At 37.8% G+C, this 9,908-nt stretch overlaps 1 pseudogene; it reads left to right on the top strand.

The window, feature by feature from the left end:
• The first annotated feature begins 210 nt into the window (after positions 1 to 210).
• Positions 211 to 1,705, top strand: LOC143616426 (uncharacterized; annotated as a pseudogene).
• Positions 1,706 to 9,908: the final 8,203 nt, after the last annotated feature.

The raw sequence follows: 9,908 nt of genomic DNA, 5'->3' as shown, positions 1-9,908 counted from the left end.
TTTATAAATTTTAAATGAATAACCACGCTCTACCTTTTTCATAACATCTCCATAACTATTGTTGCAGGCGGTATTAAATATTGGTAAAGTAAGTGTATGCTGCCTGCTGGACGGACATATGATTAAACTCCGTCTAGCTTGAACTACTACAAGTTCGATCTTATGTATCCATGCTGTCGGAGAGCATGCGTGGATTCCGTCTTTTGGGTGATGCCCCTGACAAAATTAGTTGCTGATGCACTTGGTGTCGTCACAGTATCACTTGTAGCTCTTTTGGGCCTTATCGGTTTCCTCTGCATCTTGTACTCGTTTTACTTCCACTCTCACATTCGCGGTCAAGGGTATAACCGTCTTGGATATTTTGCCGGCCCGTGGGCCATCCGGGTCATTTTCATATTATTCTCAATCTGATGGGGTTTTGGAGAAATTTTACGCCTTGAGTTTCTTCGACAAGACGGTCGGGTATTACACACCCTCAACTTAAAATGGCAAGATATTGTTTGCAAATGCTACATCATGTCAAACCTAGGGTTTGCAGAACCGTGTCTCTTCCTCACCCTCGTTTTCCTTCTCCGTGCATCCTTACAGAAAACCGAGTCAGGCCCGTTAAGTCAAAACTGGAATTTCAAGACTGCTGTCTACGTTCTTTTATGTTGCTTCCCTATCTTTGCCCTTCAATTAACCGTTGTTCTAGTCGGGCCTAACTATAAAGCCGACATGCACGTGCACACGAACAAATGGAGAAAATTTTTCAAAATTACAACTCAGCAAAACGAAGTCCTCGTTGCTATTATCTGTTAATGAGTACCATCTTTCTTGGTCTTTTCGCCACCATGCTGACACTCTATTTGTTCTTGCTCGGGAGGCGGATATTAGGTTTGGTTATAAGTAAAGGGTTGCAAAAACGCGTATTAATATTAATAATATCGGTTTCGAGTTTCTTCATGCTACGCGTTTTGTTACTCGGTTTATCTGTTCTATCTCACCCGGGTGAGACTGTGTTTGAAGTTCTTGCGTTCTTGGCGTTTTTATCGCTGTTATGCTGTTCCGTACTCGGTGTTTGTATGCTCGTTTATTTCCCGATTGCGGATTCGTTGGCGTTAAAAACTTTACAAGATTTAGAGGATAGGAGAAGGATTATTGAAGAGCATAATGACACTCTTTCTCTAATTGCTAACCAAACTCTTGATGATAATGATCATGATAATAATTTGGGTAAACAGGGGTCTATATCGTTTCGTGCGACGGATCATGATCGGTCGGGTGGGTTTGTGGAGCTGAGTTTGTTCTCGCCTAGTCAGCACTCGACCCCGAGTTGTTCACCTCAGCTATTGGGGTGGCCTATGATTCCATCAGCTTCAACTTGAATGAAAAAAGGTTCAGTTTTGTGGTAAATCAATAGTTTGTAAAGGGTTTTTAGACTTATAATAATAAGGGTTGATGTATTTAAATTTTGTTTTGGAGAGTTGAGATATGTATGTTGGTTTGGTTGGGAGCCCCACCTTGTTTTTGTTTGGTGGGAAGAATTGTGACATGTATCTCATTATATTCTGCTACTACTATAAACCCTTGTGAAATTTCATCCTTGTTAGTTCAATTAGTGTATTCTGTTTATGATTTTTGAACCTGTTGCTTTCATTTCTTGTGATGTTATAATGCAAATTTATATGAGAAACCTGCTTAAACCGTAGCAAAGCATCGCCCGGTTGATTCATCCGGTCTAAGGTCTATATGGCTTGATCTTTGGTTTATTACTTGAAACCGAGCTTGACGTTTGGTTTCAAACTTCAAAAACTTGAAATTGACTGTTTGATCTTTATTGTTTATTCACTTTGGTTTTGGAACAGGTATAAGTGTAGTGTTTATAAACTATTTTAATGATTTTAAAGCATGTAACACATGGTTTAAAGTTTAAACACTCAAATTGAACACGTTTGGTCCATTGTCGTTCTAATTTAACTAAAAAAGTACATTGTATTTCACACACACACACATATATATATACACACACACTAGTAGAAACCCGCGCGTTGCGGCAGGAACATGTCAAGAATTAGGTGATATCGGTTCGTTGTAACGATATTAACTACATCTCTTTTCCTTTGCTTTTGTTCACCCACCTTAAACAAAAATAGATTAATATTAAAAATAAGGTTACTAATAGTTTGACTCATACTATGTTATATATAGCCCATTACATTTTGACGTGACTTACAGCAAAATCTATTAAATTGGAAGGCAATTCATAGTCAACAAAAAATAAAACCAGCCATAATGCTTGTGTCACTCTTATTGTTTGAATCGGTTAAAACCACGTATGATTTATCTACATACAGCTAGCCGCACCATCAAACCGGCTGCTAACATCACATGGAAGAAACAACATATATCCAGGCTTGTGTGCACTCTCAGAAAGCGATCCATTTGTCCACCTCTTTAACATGCTTAAAGTTGTCTTTGGTTAATCCATAGGAACCATGTGACAAGCATCATGAACCTGTTAGTCAAATTTGACTTTCATAAGTCAAAGACAAGTACTATGTTTGACTATGAAATAAATATAATTTGGTACCTTGAGTAAGTGGGCCATGGGTTTTGAATAAGTCGGCTTTAGAACCATCGACTTTAAAAGGAACAACGGCAGATGCAATAAACGCTTTTTAACAACTCCATTCATTGCAAGAACCCATCTTGAATTACTAAAACAATTTGCACATTTTAACACAAGTTATATAAATATTCAAATAGATAATTTGAATGCAGACCAATGAACAATATCAGAGCCAGTGGCATATAAGACATGCTCATCAACATATGTAAACAACTTATATTAGTATTAGTTGTTGACAGCAAATAACACAAATCTCCGCTGCATAGTAAGAGAATCATAGATAGTCTATATTAGTCAAACACGACCATAACACCTAGGCAAACATTTGAGAAATTCCAACATAATGAAAAGTCTCAAAACCTGTTTTTAGTTTCCATAAGCAACATAATTTTTAGTTTCCATAAGCAACAAAAGAATTTTATGCCAATACTATTAACGAGTAAAGCCGCTCAAGAGCAACTTGACATGATAATGAGATTAGCTCGCTAAAAGCTCGAATTGAACTTAAACAACCTCTCGCCTGAAAAATGCTTGTTTAGCAAACGAGCTCGAGCTTCACTTATCGAGATCAAGCTAGCTCGCATATCTATTAACTAAAATAATATATAACTTTTATTTAACATTATAAATATATATTAGTATAATGTTATTATATATTAATCTGTAAGATATCAATGAGTGAAAGGAAAACGAACAGCTTTAAAGAAACCCGGCCAACCTTTTTTATATCAATCTCCAATTATCCACAAAGCATGTAGAATTGAAAATTTGCAATTACCAAACAAAACAAAATCATAATTTGTCTATCATCGTGTTTTTAAACAAGCAAGTATACAAAAAGCAAGAGATTGTACATGGAATTAGAGTTAATCAGTCATACCTGGACAAATAAAAATATGCTAGGCTAGAACTTTTCCCCACCATCGCAATCTTGACATGCATAGAATAACCTTTCATCATACACAAAATAAAAGTATGTCAAATAGAGGGATTAGGAGAAAAAAATTTAGTCACTTGAAACTATTCGTCCAGTTCACTTGTATTTCAAAACTAAAATAAATTCATATGTATTTAATATGAAACATTTAAAAGTTTTAAAATGCAGTTAAATCAAGCGGTCCTGTTTTTATGACCGGTTTTTGGCATTATGTAACTATTAAGAGTTCCGCACGCCATTTATTTTTAATGAAAGAGAACCCAAACACGAACTCGTTTCAAGATGCACAACAACACAATATTTCAATTAAGTGTCAATGCTACATACCTGAACCCACCGACCCACCCAGTCCCGTAGTCTGACACGTAACTCATAAGCCTCTGACCAAAACAGGTTCATCCGTTGATCGACCCTCCCAGTTCTAGCCAATGTTAAAGAAAAAACCACTGCCTCAACTTGTTTCAATATCTGCAAAGATGCTCTTTTGACCCTAATTTGTTTGGCCTGTTACCCAAACCACCTAATCGGCCCATTTCGTGTAAAGTAAATTAAATCCCCACGGGTAATATGGTAGCGTAGATGTTTATCGGTTTAGTTAATAAAATAATAATAATAATAATAATAATAATAATAATAATAATTAAGAAAGGAACCTTTTCTAGAGTAATTGACACTGCAAGTCCTGAAGTAAGCATAACAACAACTTTGGGGTATGATCTAACAACAAAAATAATTTGTTTTAAGGGTACCTATAATCCAATACAAAATATTAAAGATTAATAGAGATGCTAAGCAGGCAGCTCGGGTGATGGTCACAAAGGGTTCAGGTAAAAGTTTTTAATTTTGTATCTGATAGAAAGCATGATGAGTTGAGATGACCCAAACTGTTTATATCTAGTTTTCTAAATTTTTTATAAACATTATACACTAAGTGTTAAAAATGTGATTACAAAAACATTATTAGACAATTAGATAATTATATTAATAGTATGATTTGGGATGTTATGGCAAATGGCCAAGTCAAGTAACTGATCCATTTATGTCATCATTTATGCCTCGGTATTTTGAAGCAAAATGTACAATTTAGATTAAATAATAATAATAATAATAATAAAGATTCACAAATTATTTGGTAAATAGACAACTGCTTAATCTTTTTTTAAATGTTCTCAAAGCAACTGGTTGTCTTCTCAATCCATAAACTATCTCTCCACTTGACTCTTGACCCATTTACTATAGAACAACGCCTACATCCGACAATCAAATAATAAAATAAGTAATTAAAATATATATATAATCATTAAAATCGACGCATTAAAATAAAAGATTTCAACTAACCGTATTGATCATCTTAGCTACAACTTTGGACAATTCATAAAGTGGATTAAGAAACTCGTGCACGTTGCACGCCAGAATAACTAAGGAGTAAAAATTTTAGCACTAACTTGTAAATTTATGTATTATTAAACCAAATTAATCAACCCCTAGAGGGTAGAACAACTATAGAGTTGTTCAAAAATCTCACAACTCGCTCGAAAACGGTTCCTTTGTTAACAAGCCGAGCCTAATCCGAGCTAAGGTAAGATCATCCCATTTAAAATAATACCCAACTCATCAATGGAAGCTGTAAGCCCCTGGACAGATCTTTCAATATGATATCAAACGAATCCCGTTGTTAGGCGGAATCTAACAATAGGATGATTCAAAGAACACAATACGAATGCTTCAAAACACACGTTTATTCAACGTCGGGTGCTTAAGCACTATAGATTTAAACTGAATAATACTTCTCGTCTCTCTCTCTCTCTCTCTCTCTCTCTCTCTCTCTCTCTTCTACGTACAACTAATACCAAAACTCGCATCACATACTGACCTAGATACATGTTTATATATTAACCACATAAAGCCCAAAACTACCAAAAGCCCACCGAGATCAACATGTGGATCTCGGTTTATAATACAAGCGCAAAATAATACAAACCACATAAAGTTTAGCCCAACAATATCCCCCTTGGTTTGTATCTTTAACTTCATTCGTGCTCCAGTATGTTAGCATCCGCTTCTTTGTATGACCCGCCCACAATCTTGTGCGAATAATAGATCCCACCATTCTTGTATATTCCTTAGCGCCTGGTTCGTACAGTGGTTCAACAGTAATCTGAAAGCCATTAAGGATCTATATATCACTTTCGCCAAACTTTAATAAATCCCTTGGATGAACCAGACGATACTGTCCTTGAACAAGTCTTATAATAGCAGTAGCTGTCTCACCATCGTATGTCCAGAACTTCATCCCTTACGGAGTGCCCTCAGGAAATCTCTTAGTGATTGGAATGGATGTCTCTTTATCAGTTGGAGGCCAAATCACATTCACTAAGGTCTTGTTAGTGCGAGGATCACGAACTCCTTTGGCTTTCTTTAGAAATGACTCGACAGTAGTCATGTTGGGGAATCCACGTTCAACCTGATTACTCAAATAATTCCAGAAGTTGATGGCATTTGGATCATTGTTCGGGTTGTGGAAAGGAGAATTTATTAGATCTGCTAAGTCAACCTTTGTCCACGAACCAAAACACTTCATCTTCTTATAATATTCGGTGTTACCCGACTTTCTTTTGACTCACCACATCTGTTTATCCACGTCATAACCCCATAAAACAACGCCCGAACGATCACCATATTGTTGGGTTTCAACGGTGGTAAAAGAAACGGTTTAACGGATAAAACCCGTTTTAATATTTTCGTTTAATAAATATTAATCACATTAATATATAAACAAACAAAACGCAGTGGAAATAAACGAGTTACCACGGAACCGAAACCCAAACGAGGATCCGATTACAACCAATATGAGTACGAAATATTAACAACCACATAGATAAGGAAACGGTTTATACCTCGGTTATACACAACCGGGAGAGACACCGAGGGATACGAAACGAAGCTAGGAATGAAACAACTAGAACCCCAAATTCCGGTGGTGGCAGCAGCTCCAGACGGCGGCGCCGGCGGCTAGCGGCGGCGGTGCTACGTCGGGAATGTGGCAGGGGCGGAACGACAGTGGTGGCGGCTCTCGGTGGTGCAGTAACAGCAGCGAACAACAGTAGCAGTGAGCTCCGACAGCTGCATTTGAGTGGCGGTAGCGGAAGTCCGGTGGCCGGAAAAAGGGCAGCCGGAAATCGCCGACTAAGGACAGCGATGGCGACGTCGGCTCCTTAGGAGGGAGCTCCGACAGCTGCATTTTAGTTAGTGATTGTTAAGGTTAGGGTTTATATTAAAATATTATCATGTATTTATAACAAAGGGATTAGGTTAAAAACCACCACTAAACCCAAATGGCTCTAAGCCTAATCACCACTTAAAAGCCTAGTCCACCTTTTAATCTTGTTAATTAATCGTGTCTAGCCCAGTTAACAATTAAGTGGGCTTTGTGTTCGTTATCCTCAGTGTAACTCTTACTTGGTCATAATCGGGTTGGCCGCGTTGACTTGACTCGAACCGTTCATAATTCCAACAGTTTCCCACTAGGACGGATTTGTATCAAGTAGCACAACGCTGACAACTAGAGGTGTTCTAGCTACACGTAGCTGTCCTAAACTAATTATGACATTTTTAAATTCATAACCAAAATATCTTGGAATAGACTATTGCAAGATAATGAACTTATAGTGATCGTTGTCATCTATCATTTCTGTATAAGACATCAATTGAACAATGAGACATGGATCAAGTTAATCTCACATAGTGTTCAATTATTGTAGTTCTCGATATAGAGTCAAAGTAGTCCAATCAAACACACAATAAGTCTGGGTGGGGCCTCACACTTTACCAGTTTGAATCAATGAGGGCGCTAAGATGACTAGCTGTTACATTTCATGTAAGAGTACATAATCCTATCTTGACTACATACAACTCCCACTGAACTCCAGAATATTCCCAATCAGTGCCTTTATGGATGGCAGTTACGCAACATCGGTTAACATGATCAAAGAATATTCCTCGGTAAACGAAAGTTCCAATATGTATCTCAGGTCTAATGATACTAAATGAGGATACCATTATCAAAACATCTTATGATCAAGATTCATGAAGATGATTTGATCCGCGTTACATCCAACGTCATTCATAATGAGGTCTATGAGTTTAGAAGTCAACTTCTTGAGTCCAAAGTCAGAATAGTCTTAATTCAGAATCGTTCCCACGAATCTGATCGACTACGGATAATTTGGAATACAATATTCACGGATTAAACGTATTAAAAAGAACACAGTTGTAACATTCAACGCTTGCATTTAACCATTAAATCAAAAGTGAATTGAAAAGTACAACTGTTTAAACGTTCATACATCCAAATACTAAAGCAAAATAAATCACTAGCAAATCTAAGCCTGATAGCATCTCTATGTTGATCATGCTTGTCCTGAGTCATTGGCTTAGTGAACGGGTCAGCTAGATTTTGATCTGTGTCTACTTTGCTTATCACAATGTCACCTCGTTCCAATATTTCTCGAATAAGGTGGAACTTCCTTAGGATATGCTTGGTTCTGTGATGAGACCTTGGCTCTTTGGCTTGAGCAATAGCACTTGTGTTATCACAGAACACCTCGATTGGTTTGTTGATACTCAAAACCACATCGAGGTCGGTGATGAACTTCTTCATCCAAGAAGCCTCCTTAGCAGCATCTGATGCAGCTATATACTCGGATTCGGTGGTTGAATCCGCCACTACACTCTGTTTGGAGCTCTTCCAATAAATAGCTCCTCCATTGAGAGTGAAAATGAAACCTGATTATGAGCTAGAATCATCTCGGTCAGTCTGGAAGCTAGCATTAGTGTAACACCTTACACTGAGCTCTTCTTCCACTCCCCAAACACCAAGAACATATCTTTGGTCCTATTCAAGTACCTTAGAATGTTCTTTACAGTAGTCCAATGGGAAATGCCAGGACTCTGCTAAAATCTACTGGTCATGCTCAAGGAATACGAGACGTTAGGTCTAGTACACAACATAGCATAGATGATAGAACCAACCGCAGAAGCATATGGAATTGCTTGTATATGCTTAGTTTCAATGTCCGTTGCCGGAGATTGTGATTTGCTCAACACGGTTCCATTGGTCATTGGAACAACTCATTTCTTGGAGTTTTCCATTGAGAAGTGTGCCATTACTTTGTCTATGTAAGTACTTTGACTTAGCCCTAGAAGTCGCTTAGATCTATCTCTGTAGATCTTTATTCCCAGAATATATGCGGCTTCTCCAAGATCTTTCATTGCAAAACAAGATTCCAACCAGTGCTTAACTTCCTTAAGCATAGGAATGTTGTTTCCAATGATCAGTATATCATCCACATACAAGTTGAGGAATGATATAGTGCTCCCACTAGCCTTTCTGTAAACACAAGGCTCATCTTCATTTTTGATAAAACCAAACTCTTTGATTTTCTCACCAAAGTGAAGATTCCAGCTTCGAGATGCTTGCTTAAGTCCATAAATGGACTTGTTCAATTTGAAAACCCTATTAGGATATTTTGGATCAACAAAACCTTCAGGCTGAACCATGTAGACATCTTCAGAAAGATGCTCATTAAAAAAAGCGGTTTTGACATCCATTTGCCATATCTTGTAGTCATAGTACGCGACTATGGCAAGCAATATCCTTATTGACTTAGTCATAGCAACGGGCGAAAATGTTTCATCATAGTCAACCCCTTGAGTTTGAGTAAAACCTTTTGCGACTAGCCGTGCTTTATAGGTTTGCACATTTCCATGCATGTCGGTTTTTCTCTTGAAAATCCACTTGCTCCCTACTGCCCAACCATCGGGGGGGGGGGGGGGTAGCTCAACCAAGTTTCAAACTTGGTTATCATGCAAAGACTGCATCTCGGTGTTCATGGCATCTCGCCATTTCTCACATTCCGGATCCTAGATAGCAGATTTGTAGTTAGTAGGATCGTCGTTAGACTCGGCTACTAATAAGACTTCGGGACCATCTAAATGCAATAAGTATCTAGAATTTGGTACGGGAGTCCTACTACTTATGTGAACGCTCGTGTTCATATCAGATGTATCAGCAACAACTACTTGTTGATCAGACGCTCCAACTTCCTCAACGGTTATTTGTGGTTCTTGAATTTCTTCAAGATTGACAATGTTATCTCCAGTTCCTCGATCGAGAAATTCTTTCTCGAGGAAGTGGCCTTTCCTCTTGATAGAAATCGAATTTGTATCAAGATGAAAGAAGTAATAACCGCTTCGGTTATAGTATCCGATGAAAAAAACTTTTACGCCACGGGGATCTAGCTTATCATCAGATTCACTTGTGATATAAGCAGACAAATTGGGCTTTCGCCCATGCCATAT

The sequence above is a fragment of the Bidens hawaiensis genome, unplaced genomic scaffold, assembly GCF_021521415.1.
Source record: "Bidens hawaiensis isolate Kalapana, Puna unplaced genomic scaffold, B.hawaiensis_p1.1 tig00047296_1, whole genome shotgun sequence".
In the NCBI taxonomy this organism is placed as follows: domain Eukaryota; kingdom Viridiplantae; phylum Streptophyta; class Magnoliopsida; order Asterales; family Asteraceae; genus Bidens; species Bidens hawaiensis.
Note: the sequence above shows the minus strand (reverse complement) of the source record. Positions and strands in the feature narration are given on the sequence as shown.